Here is an 18,695-nt window from a genome sequence, read left to right on the forward strand (position 1 = left end):
GTCTCTTGTGTGATTTAGGTAAGAAGTCATTCCAGTCTCTATCTATCCCAGAAATAATATGATCTAAATATGATAGTCATCTAATAAGATTAGATGAATCCAATGTGGTTTTCCTTTAAAACACAAATACTGCGCCACTTTTAATTGTAGTTCCCAAATTAAATTATTCCTCCCAAATTAGATTTGCAGCAAACTTAATTTGAACATGAGCTTGGGACTGCAGGCTTTGAATAATTTTTGACAATATAAAATAAATCAGTGGGATACTGGGAGGGCTGCTCTGAGTTCTTCAGGGGTTACCATAAAAGGGAATCAGTAAATATTTGGAGAGTTCATGTTCAAGTAGAGCTCAGCAAGAGACTCTCGTTTTCCAGTTTATCATTGAACGTCTTCTCCCAATCCTTCCATCCCAGCGACCCTCACTGTCCTAGGAGACAGGAAGTAAATCAAGGCAGACCCAGAAGTCACTTATTTAATTGCTTATATTTGCTTTACCATCTCTGCCTCCTTCAGTAATTCTCTTAGGGGACTAATGAGGATTTTGATGAGGAGCTGTTCAAGGTCATAACATTTCTTGAACCATGTTTTTGTTGTTGTCATTCGCTTAGTCTCTACCAGTTAGACAGTGGAAACCATTGTATATGTACTTATGTATTGGCTTATGAGCAATCTAGGGAGAGAACTTGGCATGAGGTGGAAATTCATCTGAGCCTCAGATGAGAAACCCTTCAAGTGCTGGTTCTTTTCTCAGAAGTATGTTCTCTTCCTTTGCACCCAAAGTGACAGTTCTTCACTTTCTGGGTCTGCAGGATTTATTGATCTCATCCAGAGAAAGAGGGGGAGGGGGAGGGGGGAGGGAGAGGGAGAGGCTAGCGAAAGGCCCGGGATTGAGTCTGGACTTAGATCCTATGTAGAAGGAATGGGACAAATTGAGTGAGAGATGGAGGGACTGCTGGAAAAGAAGAATAGTTTAAGCGGGCACAGTGGCTCACGCCTGTAATCTTAGCTACTCAAGAGGTTGAGATCTGAGGATCAAGGTTCAAAGCCAGCCAGGCACAAAAGGACCTGAGACTTATCTCCAATTAACCTCTAGAAAATGGTTCAAGGGTAGGGTGGTAGCCTTGAGCTGAAGAGCTCAGGGATAGCACCCAAGCAGAGTTCAAGCCCCATGACTGGAGAGGGAGGTTCCCCCAAATTGTTGCCCTACACTCTACAGACCTACCTGAATTCCTTTTATTTAGGTCCATTTGATCTCTCGTATCTGCAGCAACCTGTGAGGGAGATAGCCCATGTTCGTGGATAGGGAAGTGGGGTCAGCCCACCCAATTTCCATGGTGAAATTAGGACTGGAACTCGGTTGCTGGAGCATCTTATTGCACTATTCCACCTACCTTCTACTGGTCCTTCCCACTGCCCTCTCCTTTTCATTCCTTCAATGCTTTGTGCTATTAAACAGTTGGTCAGTAGTTCACTTGATATTGAACAACCAGTGTACCATCAGGCCAAAAGTGGCCTCTCTACCTGTACTTTATGAATATGATCATAGTAATACTGATAGAATCTATTTCTAGTTGTTAATTTATAAATTGTTATAGGTAATCCAGTTTCTCTTCCCCTGAATTACGAAATTGGAGTTTGGATTGACTTTGTATTACTTGAGAAAAAAAAAGAGTGAAGTAAAAAGAAAGAGAGATGGAGAGAGAGAGAAGAGGAGGGAGAAGACAGAGGGAGAGGGAGAGGTGGGGGAGGAACATGGTTGTGCACATAGACTTGCACTCTTTGCACTTGCTGCCCATCTTTGCCCGGAATGTAACTTACATTTGTGAAGGTCACCATTAGCAAGGCCTCGCCTGTCTCAAGTCATCCTCTGCAGAGGCATCCTATTTAGAAGCCTGTTCCGTTCAGTAGTAGCTTGGTTCTCCCTAACCTGGAAAACCATCTCCCATCAATTTTCCTTTCCTTTCCTTTCCTTTCCCTTCCCTTCCCTTCCCTTCCCTTCCCTTCCCTTCCCTTCCCTTCCTCTTTTTCTGTCCATTTGTCTGTCTGTCTGTCTTTTTTTCTTTCTTTTTTTTTTTCCAGTCTTGGGGCTTGAATTCAGGGCCTGAGCACTGTCCTTGGGCTTTTTCAAGGCTAGAGCCCTACCACTTCTGGCTTTTTCTATGTATGTGTACCAAAAGAATTGAACCCAGGTCTTCCTGCATGCTAGGCAAGCAAGCACTCTACTACTAGGCCAAACTCCCGGCCCCTCCCATCAATATTTCTGTAGTTTATTTCCGTTCTCTTCTGGGAAGTGCCACTTCCTCCAGTTGTGATTTTCCTTACGCTGAAGATCTGCTTCCCACACTTGGCTCTTTACCCTATATCAACTGTTCAGTAGTTGTTCAGTTGCAAGGGTGGTCCTCCTCCTCCTCCTCCTCCTCCTCCTCCTCCTCCTCCTCCTCCTCGCTGGTATGGGGCTTAAACTCAGGGCCTCATGCTCTCACTTGGCTTTTTTTGCTCAAAGTTGGTGCTCTACTACTTGAGCCACAGCTCCACTTCCCATTTTTTAGTAAATAATTGGATGCAAGAGTCTCATGGACTTTTCTGTCGAGGTTGGTGTTGAACCCTGATCCTCAGATCTCAGCCTCCGTAGTAGCTAGGGTTACAGGCGTGTGCCACTGGTACCCAGTGTCCTGAGCATCTTTGCCCTGCACCGCTGAGGTGGGCCTCAGCCCTCCACAGGAGCCCAGCACACGCCTGCGTAATAAAAGAGTTGGATACAATTCCTGGAATACAGTTGCTGTATCCTTGCAATTAATTAATTTGTTTAATTAATTAAAGTGACTTCACTGATTATGTGTTCAGGAGATTGCACATTTCATTAGGCCGAGCAGATGGCTGTACTAATGATTACTGAAGTCTGGGGTTGTGGGAGAGGAGTATCTGAGTGGGACGTGATGTTGCACACTCTGGGACAGTCCTTACAAGAATGTTCCTGCTCCCACCCCTGTCTGATAACACCAGTGGATTGTAGAAACTTTACCCTTTGTGACTGGTCATGGTTTTCTTCATATTTACACTGGTCAGAGTGTGGGCTTCCTGACTGTGGATGGAGGTACGTGGAGAACTCGGCTTAAAGTTAGACCTGGGGCCTTACGTTGCTTCAGATGGTTCAGCCTGTTCAAGGAGGCTATGCCTGTAATCCTATCCATTCAGCAGACTAAGATCTGGAGTATCATGTCTCAAAGCCAGCCTGGGCAAAAAGCCTACAGGATCCTGTCTCCAAATAACCAGCAGCAAACTAGACTAGAGGCTTGACTCATTTGGTAGCCAGCATGAAGCCCTCAGTTCCAGCTCTGGTAATGCCAGAAGAGATAGATAAATAAATAGTTAAATAAAAATGTTAAGATTTGAGGCCAGGAGTTTGACCTAGTGGTAGAGTGTTTGCCTAGCATGCACGAAGACCCGGGTTCGATTCCTCGGTACCACATACATAGAAAAAAGCCAGAAATGGTGCTGAGGCTCAAGTGGTAGAGCTCTAGCCTTGAGAAAGTCCAAGAACAGTGTTTAGGCCCTGAGCTCAAGCCCATGGCTGGCAAAAAAAATGTTAAGATTTGTAATCATATAGGAGATATGTGCAAGGTTAGTTTTGTTTTATGATGAAAACTGAGTGAATACACATATGCCCACTGCCATTTGCCATTGCATACAAAGGAGAACACACTATCTCAGAGTCCAGTATGTGTTTAGAGTATTTTCACTAAAGTGATAGGAAAGCTGTTTATTTATAATGGACCAGTTTCAGAGAATATGCTGTTGGTAATTCTTGTAAAGCCCCCACAGGCAAGTGTTAATTTCTATAGGTGAGAAAACCAGGGCCTCGGAGAAGTTAAGTAACAAGCTTGAGGTCAAACGAGCGAGGTTCAAACCCAGACTTTTTGGTTTACAAAACCCTTGGGGTTTTTTTGTTTGTTTGTTTGTTTTTCTTCTCTTTCCTTTTCCACTCTGTGATCTGCTGGTAAATGAGATTGTGAACATCAGCACACCCCAGTCCGGAAGGATGTGAGGGGAGTCTACTTGGGGACAGTTTGGGAGCCATTAAAGCTGAGGGGTTCCCTGTCACTGACAGGGCTCTGGAGAACTGTAGAACCAGCGGCACATACTGGGTACACAGAGATGACCCCTTAAAACCCCATCAACTGGGGAACTATGGGTAAGTGAGGTGAACTGGTCAGAAGAAGTTCCAGAAAGATGGCAGTCTGAGCATCCTCTGAGACTTAATTTAATCTGGTCGGATAAGAACATTTTCTTTTTCTTTTAAGTTTTTTTCCTGTACTGGAACTGGCACTTGAATTCAGAGTCTGAAGCTCTGTTCCTTGAGCCACAGTTCCACTTTGGTTAATTGGAGACAAGCGTTTCACGGACTTGCCTACCCAGGCTGCCTCCCATCTCAGCCTCCTGAGTAGCTAGGATTCTAGGCCTGAGCCACCAATGAAGGACCTGCCTCAAGAACATTTTCTCTTTTGCTCCTGTTCACCACGGGGGACAGGTATGAAGGCCTGTGGTGTGTAGTGGGGAGACAGAGATGAGGAAGGGGCAAGAAGCAAGAAAGAGAAGAAGAAAAGAGACAGCCGAGTAGAGTACCTTTGTTGATCCGTAGCCGCTGGCCATGTCCCTTACTGGGACCACCGAGCGGTGCCACTTGAAAGAGCTCCCTCAGCCTCCCTCCTGTGGTCTGCCCGCCTCCCCCTCCAGCTCCCCTCAGGACTCATTATGGGGTGCTTATCCATTCCATAAAGCTGTCACTCCACACTCTTTATGACTAGAACAGGAATGGGATGTCGTGTCTGAGTCACAAAAAACTTACAAGCCACTCTTGAAATGAAGGAACCCTGAAACCGTGACTCACTTCTGTAGCTTGTGCAGGTAAGAAAGGGTAGTGGGCTTGTGTCAATTAGCATGTGATTTCAAATTTTGACTTGGTTGCTCTTGTTTTGGGGGTGGTGTCAGACTTGGCTGTGAGGTGGGTGTGGGGTCATAGGGGCACAGTCCTTGGCTTTGGCACTTTTCACTTTCAAAGAGACCAAAATGTGTGGATTGTTGCAGAAAAACATGTTGGTGTGAGTGTCTGTCTGTCTGTCTGTGCTCTGTCTGTGTAATACTGGGGCTTGAACTCAGGGCCTGGTGCTCTTGCTTAGCTGTTTTGCTCAGCGTTGATGCTCTACCACTTGATCCACACCTTTACCCCCAGCTTTTCTTCTCATGAATTGGACTCTTGAGAATTTATCTGCTTGGGCTGACTTCAAATCACAATCCTCAGATTTCCACGTCCTGAGAAACCAGGATTACTGGCATGAGCTACCAGCTCCTGGTGAAACTGTGGATTGGAGAGTTTGCTACATGGTTTAAACTTAATCTTATTCAAAATTAAAATATACATCTCTCTACCTGCATGTGAGGAGCTTTGGGGGGGGGGGTTCTGGGGCCCAGCCAGGTGGGGTTCACATTCTATCAGTCCTTGTTGGGAAGAATCCTGGGCTGAGTCACAAATGGGTTCTGTTTACACAAGTGTTCTAAGAACTAGCTACTTGTTCCAGGCCTTCTGTATTGGTGATGAGTCAGTCTGAATGAGTTTGGCTGAGCCCCGATCCCTGCTTTGAAATTCAAGAATTGTGAACTATAAATACATTTGAAGAAATAGCCTTATGTGCTTTTATTAGATCTTAACAGTCATCCAAGAAGTAGAGGAACCTCACAGTGTGATTTGTTCCTCCATCTTTTGCAACTGTATAAAAAGTTGGCTGGGTTCAGGTGCTACCACGAATTGTCACAAGTAGAGGCGTGTCCTCTGGCCCCAGGGCCATGTTGTGAATCAGGATAGAGAACAGGAATAGGAAAAGAAGGGAAAGTGGAACTTCAAGGTTGGTGTAGAAACTTGATGGAGATGACATAACACAAGAAGTAACAGAAAATGAGCCAATTCTCATCTGAGAAATGGTTGCATTTTCTCATAAAGCAAGAAATTTGGGTGCTGGCAGTGGTTTTCTGGTGTTGATCTGCAGTTCAACACTGACCTCAAGAATGTGTAAGTTTTAGCCAGGTACGGTGGCTCACGCCTATAATCCTAACTAAAGAGGCTGAGATCTGAGGATCAAGGTGCAAAGCCAGCCTGGGCACTACAAAGCAGGGAGACTCTTATCTCCAGTTAAACTCGAGAAAGCTGAAAGTGGGGCTGTGACGGAATGATAGGGCAGTAGCCTTGAGCTGAGAGCCAGGGACAGAGCCCAGGTCCAGAGTTCAGGCTCCATGACCCCCCCCCCAAAAAAAAGAATGTGTAAGTTTTTTTGGGGGGCGGTCCTAGGACTTGAACTCAGGGACCTGAGCTTTTCTGCTAGCATTTACAACTTCAGCTACAGCTCCATTTCTGGCTTTTTTGTGTGTGTGTGTGACTAATTAGAGACTTGGGTTGGCTTCACACTGAGATCTTTAGATCTCAGCCTCCTGAGTGTCTAGAATAATAAGCATGAGCCACTGGTGCCCTGCATCTCTGTGTGTGATGCCCATCTTCAGTGTTTTGGTTTTTTTGGTTTGTCCTAATGCTTCTCGTCTCTACACTCCTGGCATGAGCTGTGGTCACCCCTGGTTGTAAGAAAGGCCAGGAGAGGGAGTTTAGTGTCTCCAGGCTCTGTGGCAGAGTGCAGTGTGGCAGGGGAGGGTTGGGGTGGGGGGACTGGGAATGGCTGGCGGGTTCTCCAACCAACTGTCAGCCACAGACCTGTTGTGAAAACATATAAATAAACAATAAAGACATGTTGACTCATTGCCACCAAAAGCACTTGCTCCTGGGAAGTTCCGGAGCAGAGCACAAGTCCCTGCTCTTCTAGTGTGATTGAGTCCCTTTTAGGCTCTATTCCTGTGTCGTCGTGGATTACTGCCAAAGGCTGGGTACAAGATGGCAGAGAATTGGGGCCGGGAGTTTGGCCTAGTGGTTAAGGTGCTTGCCTAGCATGCATGAAGACCTGGGTTCGATTCCTCGGTACCACATACATAGAAAAAAGCCGGAAGTGGTGCTGAGGCTCACGTGGTAGAGCTCTAGCCTTGAGAAAGTCCAAGGACAGTGCTCAGGCCCTGAGATCAAGCCCAGGACTGGCAAAAAAAAAAAAAAAAAAAAAAAAAAAAAGATGGCAGAGAAGCCATAATAGAGCCCTGTGGGTTCCCATGAGGGGAGTGTGAAGAAGAGAAGAGACAACTGGGTGCTGATGGCTCACACCTAACCACTCAGGAGGCTGAGAACTAGAGGATTGTGGTTCAAGGCCAGCCTGGACAGAAAGAAAAATTCCAATTAACTAGCAAAAGAAAAAAACAGGCTGGAAGCATGGCTCAAGTAGCAAAGCACCAGCTGAATAAGCATGAAGGCCTGAATGCAAGCCCCAATGCTGGCCAAAAAAGAAAAGAGGAAGAGGGAGAGAAGGGAAGGAAGGAAGGAAGGAAGGAAGGAAGGAAGGAAGGAAGGAAGGAAGGAAAGGGGAAAAAAGAAAGCTGGGAGTGGCCACCTTTGCTCCTGTTCCAGACGTTCCCTGATGTTCCCTTCCTGTTTTTCTCTTGAATCCCTGCAACTGACCCCAGAAATACTTGAGCCATGCAGAAATCACCGAAGTGTTAGCTGTATCTTTGGCCTGCATGTCAGCATGTTCCAGCTTCAGGCCATTGTGGATGTGAGGACTCCAAAGGTAGAGGAGACCTGACCAAATCCTATCATCTCACTGGTGGGATAACAAGCGAAGCCCAGTGCCCAACAACCCCCCCCCCCCCGCCATGCCACCATTAGGTGACACCTCCTGGGGCTCTGCTGTTCCCACATTTGCATTGCTTTGGACTCTATACCCCTGGGCCTGTGGTAGATGGTGGTCTTTGCCTGGGTGGGGGATCTCTGAGCTCAGTTCCTCATTCCCATTAGGGGAGTAGCCCCCAGTTCCCAGCTTTCCATCCCAGACTGCAGCCGCTGTAACAGGCAAGCCCCTATGGAGGTTTCTCATGACACTACTTCCCTAGCAGATCAGGACAGCGTCTAGCTCTTTCTCATCGTGAGATTTAGCCTGTAATAGTTAGCGACTGTTGTTATTGAGAATGCAGAGACGGGATTTCAGTTGCTTTCAGCCTTTGAAAAGGCGTAGCAGGGGCTGGGATTGTGCCCTAGTGGTAGAGTGTTTGCCTGGCATGCATGAAGCCCTGTGTTTGATTCCTTGGTACCACATACACAGAAAAGGCCAGAAGTGGTGCTATGGCTCAAGTGGTAGAGCTCTAGCCTTGAGGAAACCCAAGGACAGTGCTCAGCTCTGAGTCTAAGTCTCAGGACTGGCAAAAGAAGAGAGAGAGAGAGAGAGAGAGAGAGAGAGAGAGAGAGAGAGGGAGGGAGGGAGGGAGGGAGGGAGGGAGGGAGGGAGGGAGGGAGGAAGGAAGAAAGAAAGAAAGAAAGAAAGAAAGAAAGAAAGAAAGAAAGAAAGAAAGAAAAGGAATCGCAAATGGTGCAAGAAATGGGGGCCTGAGTTGGCAGGTGTTCTGGAGGTATGCTGTTAGCACTCAATTGTGGGGGCTCTCACAGGCTTCCTCCCTTTAGCTACAACCCTGACTACTCACAAGTTGGTGGTTTCTTTCTTTTTTTTTTTTTTTTTTTTGCCAGTCCTGGGCTTGAGCTCAGGGCCTGAGCACTGTCCTTGGACTTTCTCAAGGCTAGAGCTCTACCACTTGAGCCTCAGCACCACTTCTGGCTTTTTTCTATGTATGTGGTACCGAGGAATCTAACCTGGGTCTTCGTGCATGCTAGGCAAGCACTTTAACCACTAGGCCAAACTCCCGGCCTAAGTTGGTGGTTTCTATCTGCTTTCCTAAAGTTATTTTTATTTTATTTTTGTTTTTGTTTTAGTGCCCGTCCTGGGACTTGGAATTAGGGCCCAGGTGTTGTCCCTGAGCTTTTATGAGCATTCTACCACTTGAGTCATAGCTTCACTTTTGGCTTTTGGGTAGTGAATTTGAGATGAGAATATCACAGACTCATCTTCCCTGGCTCTGCTTCAACCTTGATCCCTGTATCTCAGTTTCCTAATGAGCCAGGATTGCAGGTGTCAACCACTGGCGCCTCACTTTACCTGGATTTGTTTTTAGATTTCCATTTTGAACCCACCAGGGATACTGTAGCTTAGATCTAATACACATATATACCTATAGAAATAGAAACATATGCATGTATAGATATACATACACTATTTATAAAGGCTTATACATACGAATATGCCTAAAGTATATGTAGACATACATACATACATATACACAACATACCCCCCACATATATGCATGTATGTGTGTATGTGTATGTATGTATGCATGCATGCAGAGATTTTCTATGGTCATAGCTGACAGCTCACCTAGTCTTAAGAGAAAAAAAATTGTGAATACACACACACACACACACATATATATATATATATGTATACAGACATATATTACACAAACATAAATGTATATTTGTATATGTATATTCAGAGGATTTCAGTAGTTCTAGCTGACAGCTGGCCTAAAATATTCTTAGAGGAAAAAAATATATATATACACTTTTCTCCTCCCATCCTTGAAGTTTTCCATTTCCTCTGGCTGGGACATGGGCAGTGGTGGTTGGGCTGGTTACTGCTCTGCCCTTCCAGTCTTGGTATCCGTTGATGAGTGTCGGTGGGGTAATTTCCTCTCTGAGTTAAGTAAGCCCCAGAGGGGCCCATGTGATCTTTGGAGGCCCCCACGGAAGCTGGGGTCAGGGATGGACCTCCTTTGGCCTTGGTACTTCTTTTCCATCTCTTGTCCCATTTGCAATGGAGAAGCGGGGTGGGGGAGCCGTCCCTGTGTCTTCATGGCAGGAGCCTTGCATCCCAGTTCAGAACCCAAAGTCAGGTTTTCTAAGGCCACTCACTACTGTGAGGCCACTGTGGCTGGTTCAGGTCTGTGCAGCAAAAGGCCCGGGACCCAATGGAGCCGTCACACGGGGGTTCTGGAGATGCAGTAGGGGTGGTGGGGGTGGCTTCTGTTCAGATGTCCAATTCATTTCTCACGTAGAGGATTGTGACTACATCATTACACTCACATCCCGATGGTAGTTTAAACTCCCGAAGCACACCTTCTCTCGAGAGTATGAAACCCCTTGAGAAACAAAGTAAGACACCCTGTTTATATATTAAAGATACTATACCTATGGAAGATCATTGACAATTTTACATATGCGTTTTTATTTATTTACACATAGAATGAGTATGCCTTAAACAGTCAAATGTATCTGTCCTTTTTGCTTTCATGGTATGCTTCTGGAATTACCCATGTCGTAGGATTTCTCCGTTTCCTTGACATCTGGCTGGGCCTACAGGATGGGCTGTCTGCCTCTGTTGTGAGCTGTGTCATCGAGTTGTGATGACACTGGGGGCTGGTTGTTGGCCATTAAGACCACAGGAGCCAAGCTGTTGGTGAAGAGGAGCCAGGCTCCTCCTGGCCAAGTCCATCTGACAGTTTAAGCCCAAGATGGAGTGAGGAGGAGACACTTGGGACCACAGGACCTGGCTTAGGTCCCAGTGCCTGTGATGATGGCTTGGATGCCATTTTCTGCTGATAATGGTCTTGGATTGCACGAATCCACATAGCCTCCATGCAGAGGCCTCATCCTCCAACTCCCTCCTCTAGGACTTTCAGTATTGCCCTGCCTCCTTCCTGCCAGCGTTTCTAGATTTGCTTTCTGTTGAGGTTTGCCAGGGAAGAAGGCCCCCTGGGGGAGGAGACCCCTGAGGGTGGGTATTGGTAAATTGTTTCCAGTTGCTGTAGCTGGGGATGAGGTGAGAAATCTCCAGGTAATATGATTTGGAACCTCCTTCTGAGTCACCTACAGCCTAGAAAGTTGAATCACTCTGTGTGTGTGTGTGTGTTTGTGTGTGTGTGTCCTGGGGCTTAAACTCAGGGCCTGGGTGCCCAACACTAGCTAGCACTCTACCACTTCAGCCACAGCTCCACTTCTGGTTTTGTTTTGTTTTGTTTTATGCTTAACTGGAAATAAGAGTCACATGGGGCTGGCTTCAAACCTTGATCCTCAGACTTCAGCCTTTTGAGTAGCTAGGATGACAGGCGTGAGCCACCAGAATCTGGTCTACTTTTTGAAATGTGTGAACAGTATTGGGGCTTTTTTTTTTTGTCCATTGTCTGCCATTTTGCCTCATTCCATGTTGTCCATATCAACTTACCACAGTACTTCTTAGTATTCATTACAGTGACATAGAGAACCAGCCTTGAATCCTGGACATATCTGGATTCTCACATTACTCTATGAGAATATGGGTTCTGCCCTGATAGAGAAATCCCATCCTGGGAGCGGGTCAGCGTGGTGCTTGAGCCTGGGACACATCTCTGCAGTCTACTCTAAGTATTTAGCTTGGTTGTTCTAGGTAAGGGGGGGCTGCTGACTTTGAAGACCACAGTGGTGACTAATCTCACTCCCTGTGGTCCTCAAGCCAGGTGCTTCCACTGACATCCACACTTCCTTCTCCTCTGTAAAGGGTAGACAAAGGGGTCTGCCCCAGCTAGCTGGCTGGGTCCGTTGTTGTGGGATATGTGGATGCAATCACAAGTGGTATGGATACAGGCTGCTGGACATTCTGTAGGCTCAGGAGACGAGCACAAGCTGTCTTCCTGCCTGGAGGATGGAAAGGTAGAAAAAGAACTGCCACTCCCTTTGCCCTTGCCATACTAAGTTTATGAGACTCCACCTGCTCTTCTTTCTTGTAGTCATGGTCTAGCTTCAAGGGATTGTTCAGCGTCTTAGGGACTCTGGCTAAGTGTGTGGATATGAGCCTTGTCTCACTGGCCAATCAGATTATAGCATCCAAGACAATAGTCTCATCTGATTGGAAGTGGTGACGTGTGCTGTGTGGACAGTTTGCCATTCAAAATCTCTCGTCTGCTACCGACCCCCTTTGAAGGAAATGGTTCTTAGTCATTATTGGGCTCTCAGCCTGGCCATCTCATTCCAGCAGCTGCTGCTATTCTGGAACCTGTGCGACAGTTCTGTTTTCTATCCTAGAAACAAGCCCATGGAAGTAGATGCTATATTGGGGGTGTGGCGGAGAAAAAGATTCTCACTCCGTGTCCTCCTGTAATGAACTATGGAAAAGGGGGTGCTCGAGCTGTTGGGGCAAGCCTGTGTATCTGATGGCATCTCCTTACATGGGTCTCTGGTGCTTGCCCGGGGCCCCACCTCTTTTCAATCATTCAGTTTGTTTCCTGTGTCTCACTTGTCACTTGATCTGTGAGTAACCAAACATGCCCTCACAAGCTGGGAATATTTACAGAGTGCTCAAGCAATTATGGTCTAAATTCTCACTTTCCAAGATGGGCAGACAGGAGGCCTGCTTGCTCTGGGAAGCATCTGGGCTTCAGAGTCTATTGATTTGGTTTCTTTCAGCCAGTTTACATCGTTGCCTGCCCTCCTGCCATTAGACCCCTGTGGTCCCTGCCATCCAGCCAGCATAGTACTCAGCTTTGAGTGTTAGTTGTGGGCTTGGTGTTGTGCTGACATTGAATGTACAAAGGTGAATCTCTGTCCTTGCATGCAAGGCCTTACTCCATTCCAGGCAGGAGGCAGGAGATCTGAGCAGGGTTCAAAGCTCTGCTGCTTGGCTTCTTTATTGGCAAGGGAAGGCTTTAGAGGGGAAAGATTTCATAGAGCTGACCCCGGGGCTGAAGCCTTGAAGAAGAGTTAGAGGGCTTGATGCCGGTGGTTCACACCTGTAGTCCTAGCTCCTAAGGAGGCTGAGATCTGACAATCTCAGTTCTAAGCCAGTTCAGGCTGACAAATCTGGGAAATGTCTTAGCCAGCAGAAAAGCCAGAAGTGGAGGCATGACTCAAGTGGTAGAGTGCCAGGAACTAGCCTTGAACAGAGCTCCAGCCATGAACAGAAAAGCTCAAGGCCCTGAGTTTAGGACCTAGTACTGATACACAGAAATAAAGATGACTTAGAGGCTTTGCTGATATGATTTCCCACCTTCTCTCTTTGACTTTGGCTCACCATTTGGGGAGCACATCTCGCCCCTGTCATTTCCCTCTTGCCTCAGACATGTCACAGTCATTGGAGTGTAACCACACTATATATGCTCTTCTCTCTGGGGGTCTGCCTCACTTTCTCCGTTGTCAAGCTGATGGGATTCTTGCTGTTTTCGTACTGTTTTTCCTCCTCCCCGCTCCCCTCCTCCTCCTCCTCCTATCTACTTCTACTACTTCTTCTGACCTGGTGCTGTCTTAGCACTCTACCATGTGGCACTCTACCATTTGAGCCACACTTCCACTTCCGGTTTTTTGCTAGCTAGTTAGAGATGAAGAATCTCATGTGTTTTCCTACCCAGGCAGGTTTTCGACCTTGATCATCTGATCTCAGCCTTCTGCGTAGCTAGGATTACAGGCCTGAGCTACAGACTCAGGGCTGGGATTCTTGTCTTCTGTGAGAGGGCCGACCTCCACCAATCACCCGTTTATACATGCCAATGACACTTAGAGGAAGATGGATCTTCTTTGTTGCCTCTTTCTCAATGTTCCTTTATTCTCCTACTAAACTTGAGAAGATCAGAATCTTGAGCAGATGTATGTTTGGTCTAATTCATATTTTCTGCCCTCAGATAGGTAATGAAAGGGGAGCCTATCTCTGCTAATTCTCCATTTACCTCTCCCCCCCCCCACTCCAGAGAATGTATTCATTGGGCTCTGAGGTGCCAGGGCAGGAGGTGTCAGCCTAGAAGGAAGGAGCAGGCCTGGATCTCAGCCCCTGCTCCAGCCTCCCCACAGCCCTCCAGACTCTGGTCCACAAATAGCCCTGCTCCCTCACATTTTATGCCTTGCCTGGGCCCCTCCCCACCCCACGCCCGTGTATTGAGTCCATTCATTAAATCAATTTGATTTTCATTCATTTGGGTACAACCTCTAGAATCTGATCAGCCGTGCACTTATTATCTGTCCCAGTTGTTAACTGTTTTGAGCTTAAACAGATGAATACAAATTGATCTGTTCCCATTTTTTTTCTTTTTTCTATTCTTTGTTCCCCCCCCCCTTCCCCATTTTCTTGAACAACATATTTTGGGGAGGTTCTGAGGTTTTTGTAATCCTGCTTCCATGAGGCACTCACCTTTAACTCTTTTCAGCTGTTTCCTTCTGTCATTTACTTCTATATTTTACATACATTTCATTTGACTCCTGTGTTAGGGACTGTCAGCTGACTTGGCCGTCGTAGCTCACGCATCCCCCTAACGCCACCCCTCCCATCATCACAGTACCTTACATCATCACTTAGAGAGCCTCTGCTTCAGTATCTTTTCCCTAAGATACTTGCTGTCAAGTTTCTTGTTCTCTAACCACAGTTCCCCCATCTGATCTCCCTCTTTGCATCTCTGCTTTTACTTTTGTGTGTGTAAGGTGTACATGCATGTGCACATAAGCCAGTACTGGGGTATGAACTCAGGGCCTGGTGGCCCTCCTTTACCTTTACTACTCAAGGCTGGTGCTCTACTACTTGAGCCACAGTTCTGCTTGTAGCATTTTTTTTTGGCAGTGGTAGGAGTTGAACTCTGGGCCTGGGCACTGTCCCTGAGCTCTTTACCTCAAGGCTATCGCCCTACCCTTTGAACCACAGTGCCACTTTTCTAGTCATTCATCGGAGATAAGAGTCTCACATTCCTTAGTCCTGGGGCTGGCTTTGAACTGAGATCCTCAGATCTCAGCCTCCTAAGTAGCTAGGGTTACAGGTGTGAGCCACCGGCGCCCAGCTCTACTAGTAGCTTTTTAGTGGTTAACTGGAGATCAGAGTCTCAAGGACTTCCCTGTATAGTCTGACCTGGACATGCAGTCTTCCAGCTCTCAGCCTCCAGAATCAGGGAGGAAGTGAGTTGGAGCCCTTCTCTCCGAAAGCTTGAGAAAGCCTGAATATGATCACAAGTATTTTTTTCCTTTTGTTGTCGTTCTGGGTTTGGGGTGCATGCGGATATGTGTGTGCATGTGCGTGCCACTGCCAGTTCTGGGGCTGGAACTCTGGGCCTGGGCACTGTCCCTGAGCTTCTCTGGCTCAAGGTTGGCCCCCTACCACTTGAGGCACAGCACCACTTCCTGCTTCTCATAGACTTTTTTTGCTCAGCCTCCTGAGTAGTTAGGATTACAGTAGTGGGATTTGAACTCAGGACCATGGCCTTTAACCCTTCTTGCTTTAGATTGTTTTTCAGATAGAATCCCCCACTTTCACCAGAGCTTATCCTCAGAACAGGATCTTCTATTTCTGCCTCCGGAGTGGCTAGGTTCTTTTAGGTCTTTTAAGCCCAGGTCTTCTAAGCAAGCCCTACCACCAATGCCATCAAGGAGGGAGCTAGCCAGTGCTGCCAACTCCAAATGCCACCCGGGGCCCTGCAGAGGCTCTTGAGTTTAATTCTGCTCCAGGACAGACATCTCAGGAGAGCACTTCACCCAGGCGTGTTCCCAGGGTGGCGGGGGCTCAAGGGAGCAGGAAGGAGAGGTGTGAGAAGGTACAGAGAAGACCCTCTCTCCGCTTATGTAATTGAGAGAAGGGGGTGAGCGCCCGGCACTCTCCTCCCCTGCTTCCTGCCCTGCCTCTCCCTTCCCTTGTGTCGTGAATGAGAAGAATAGGAGAGACTCCTTCCCGAGTTATTTTTGCAAGCTTTCCTCTCCATCGAGATGAGTCAGAGCTGGGGCCCGCTCTGGGAGACATTGCTCGGGAGGCCCAGAAGAGGTACTGAGGAGCCCAGGTGGTCTTGGGGTGGGACAGGAGTTGGGGGACCCACCCCAGTCCTCTACTGGGGCGTCTGTTTTTCTGTCTTGGAGCCCTGTCCGTAGAGGGCGGGAGTGGAGGATACTCCTGGCTTCCTTCTCTGCCCCTGAGGCCTGGGGGGCCCAGGGTAGGGACAGGCTGAGGCCTTACCCCAGACTCCACCCCGCTGGCCTCCGCTCCTACTTTCTTCATGGCGCCTGCCAGTGGCTGCACTGGAGAGACAGTTAGGAGAGGAAGGTTTCTCTGTGGGCACACAGCGGGCACAGCCGCCATGCACAGGGTGACGGTGGGCTCCATGCCCGTTCCCCAGGTGCGGTTGGCAAGCCTGCCTCATGGCTGCTCCGCCCCCATCTCGGATCCAGGGGCTCACGCTTCCTCCTCCCTAGGGAGAGTGCCAAGGACCAGGGACATTGGGTGACAATCTCCATGTTGGCTCCATGACACACACTGCCCCCCGAAACCTCACAATGCACAGAAGGGAAGGCTCAGCCAGTGCTCGAAACACCCTTGGCTCTGCTGAGCAGCAGCCCGGGCTGGGCCAGCGCCCTTCCCCGGCTCACCTCCAGCTGAACATCTGGGCCCGGCCATCTTCTTCCCACTCAGCCCAGAAGACCCACTGGAGGCCCTGCACCTTGGGGGACAAGGAGTGTCACTGGGGGTACGCTCTTTTCCTCTGAGGCCTCCCCCACCAGTCTCCCTTTCCTGCCACCCACTCAGTCCTTGTCCTATTTCCAGTTAATCACCAAAAAGGGTGGAATGGAGCCGTGGCTCATGTGGTAGAGTGTTAGCCGCGAGCGAAAGAAGCTCAGGGACAGCGCCCAGGTCTGACTCCAGCCTCTGAATTAAAAAGTCTCGTGGTGAGACTTTCCCGCCCAGTCCAGCTTCCAAACTGCAACCCTCAGCTCTCAGCCTGGGTTACAGGCATGAGCTGCCGCACCCGGCGTGGTGGATTTTCTAGATCCCTCTAGGTCACTTCCGGTCATGGAGGGGATTACTGACTCATGTGAAGTGAGGGCATTGGGGGTGCAAATCCGCCCTGTGCCTGGAGCATCTTCCAGATGCCCCAAGGACCTTTGTAGAGAACAGTGCAGGGCTGGATCAGCTCTGCGGATGGGGCCCTCCAGGTGTCCTTTGTTTTTCTAAAGTTGAGATGGAATAAAATGAACCTGTGGAGAGCGCGCTGAGGCCGTATCCACCCCTAAAAATCATTTTGGTTCCTGATGGGAGAGTCTTGTATTTGCCAGTTGCTCGCAGCTCATCGTCCTGTAGGGATGGTTTCACATGGGCCTCGAAAGATCCTGTCGCTATCCAGACGGCCGTTGGAAGTGAAGAGGTTCGCTGCCCCTTAGGTCAGCATCCGCCAGTGTGCTCCCAGTGTGTGTCGCCACGTCTTGGTCTAGTTTCAAGGCTTTTTTTCATCCCTAGAAAAGCAAACCCCAGACCTATTAATCACTTACACACACTCTTCCCCAGCCCCAGACCGTCCTCTATCTCCCTTCGTGGACTCGCCTCTTCGGAGCTTTCCTGTGTTTGACATCTTTCCCTTGATTCCGTGTTTCTGAGGTTCATCAAGTCTAGGGTCTATCATCATTTAATCCCTTTTCATGGCTGAATAATACTCTGGTGTGTATATACTGCATTTGTTATACCTCCATCCATCAGTGGACATTGAGTCCTTTCCACTTGTGGTAACTGATGCTGCTAGGAGCATTTATTACCAAGTTTGTGTTCAAGTCCCTGCCTTGGGACTTGCCTAGGAGCAGAGCCCCAGCCACTCTTCATGAGGGGAGCAGAGTAGAAAGGCACCCCTTGGTCTTGGCTGGTCTTGGGAAGGCCAGCACAATACAGATGGCCATTCCACTGCCTCACGGCCAGTTCTGGGAAGGGCCTTGACCTGTCCAGCGGGGGCTGGCCTGGGAGACCTGGGCCAGCCTCACCTGCCCTCCAACCCTCCCACGAGCATAAAATTTAGTGTGAATGTTTACGTTCTGCCTTATTCTGGAGCTGGGCCTGCTCTGGTGTCATAAATGACAAAGATTTTTAGTTCTGGTATTTCATTATATTTCCGTTTACATCAAGGCTCCCAGGCTCAGGGTGATGGTGATAAGCCAGGATGAGGGTGAGGGGATGGAGGGGGTGTTGGGGGCTGTGGGGGTGTGGAGGACAGAGGAAGAAAGGGTTAGTATTCCTGTTTAACAATGAAGATGTTGTTTCTCTCTTCCGGAATTTCTTCCACTTTAATCTCCAGGATGCAAAAAAGGTTTAAAGTGATACATTGTATGCAGAAGCTCAAGGCAGAAGTGCCCACCCCTCTGGCTGCTGTGGGCATGCTCAGGACAGAAGCCTGCCTCTTCCTTGTGGAGGCTCCTGTCGGCCTAGGCCCGCAGGGATACAGCATGCACTAAGGGCTTTGTGATATTGCTGGGCTACACGGAGTGTGTTTTGTGACTTGTTTTGTGCCAGCCCTGCGGCTTGAGCTTGGGGCCAGTGCAGTCTCTCTTAGCCCTTCCACTTAAGCCATGTCTCCACTTCCAGCTTTTTTTTTTTTTCTGTTTTTTTTGTTTTGTTTTGTTTTTGTTTTTGTTTTTTTATTTTTTTTGCCAGTCGTGGGCTTGAGCTCAGGGCCTGAGCACTGTCCTTGGACTTTCTCAAGGCTAGAGCTCTACCACTTGAGCCTCAGCACGACTTCTGGCTTTTTTCTATGTATGTGGTACCGAGGAATTGAACCCAGGTCTTCATGCATGCTAGGCAAGCGCTTTAACCTCTAGGCCAAACTCCTGGCCTTTTTTTTCTGTTTTATTGGACACAAGAGTCTCAAATTTGTCTGTTCAGAGGGGCCTCGAACCTTGATCCTCAGATCTCAGCCTCCTGAAT

General features: G+C 48.1%; 1 protein-coding gene across 5 annotated transcripts in view; it reads left to right on the plus strand.

Annotated features, from left to right (window-relative positions):
- The first annotated feature begins 4,715 nt into the window (after positions 1 to 4,715).
- The window catches only part of Trerf1 (transcriptional regulating factor 1), a 70,452-nt gene continuing 56,472 nt past the window's right edge, over positions 4,716 to 18,695 (plus strand). Inside the window, exon 1 of one of the 5 annotated variants that reach the window (XM_090355659.1) lies at positions 4,716 to 4,905. The gene's annotated coding sequence lies outside the window, so the exon portion shown is untranslated. Of the gene's footprint in view, positions 4,906 to 16,333; positions 16,480 to 18,695 lie in introns of those variants that run through there. The other 4 variants (XM_090355660.1, XM_090355654.1, XM_090355658.1 and 1 more) reach the window with 4 other exon arrangements.

The sequence above is a fragment of the Megascapheus bottae genome, chromosome 22 (genome assembly GCF_031878675.1).
Source record: "Megascapheus bottae isolate mThoBot1 chromosome 22, mThoBot2.hap1, whole genome shotgun sequence".
NCBI lineage: Eukaryota > Metazoa > Chordata > Mammalia > Rodentia > Geomyidae > Megascapheus > Megascapheus bottae.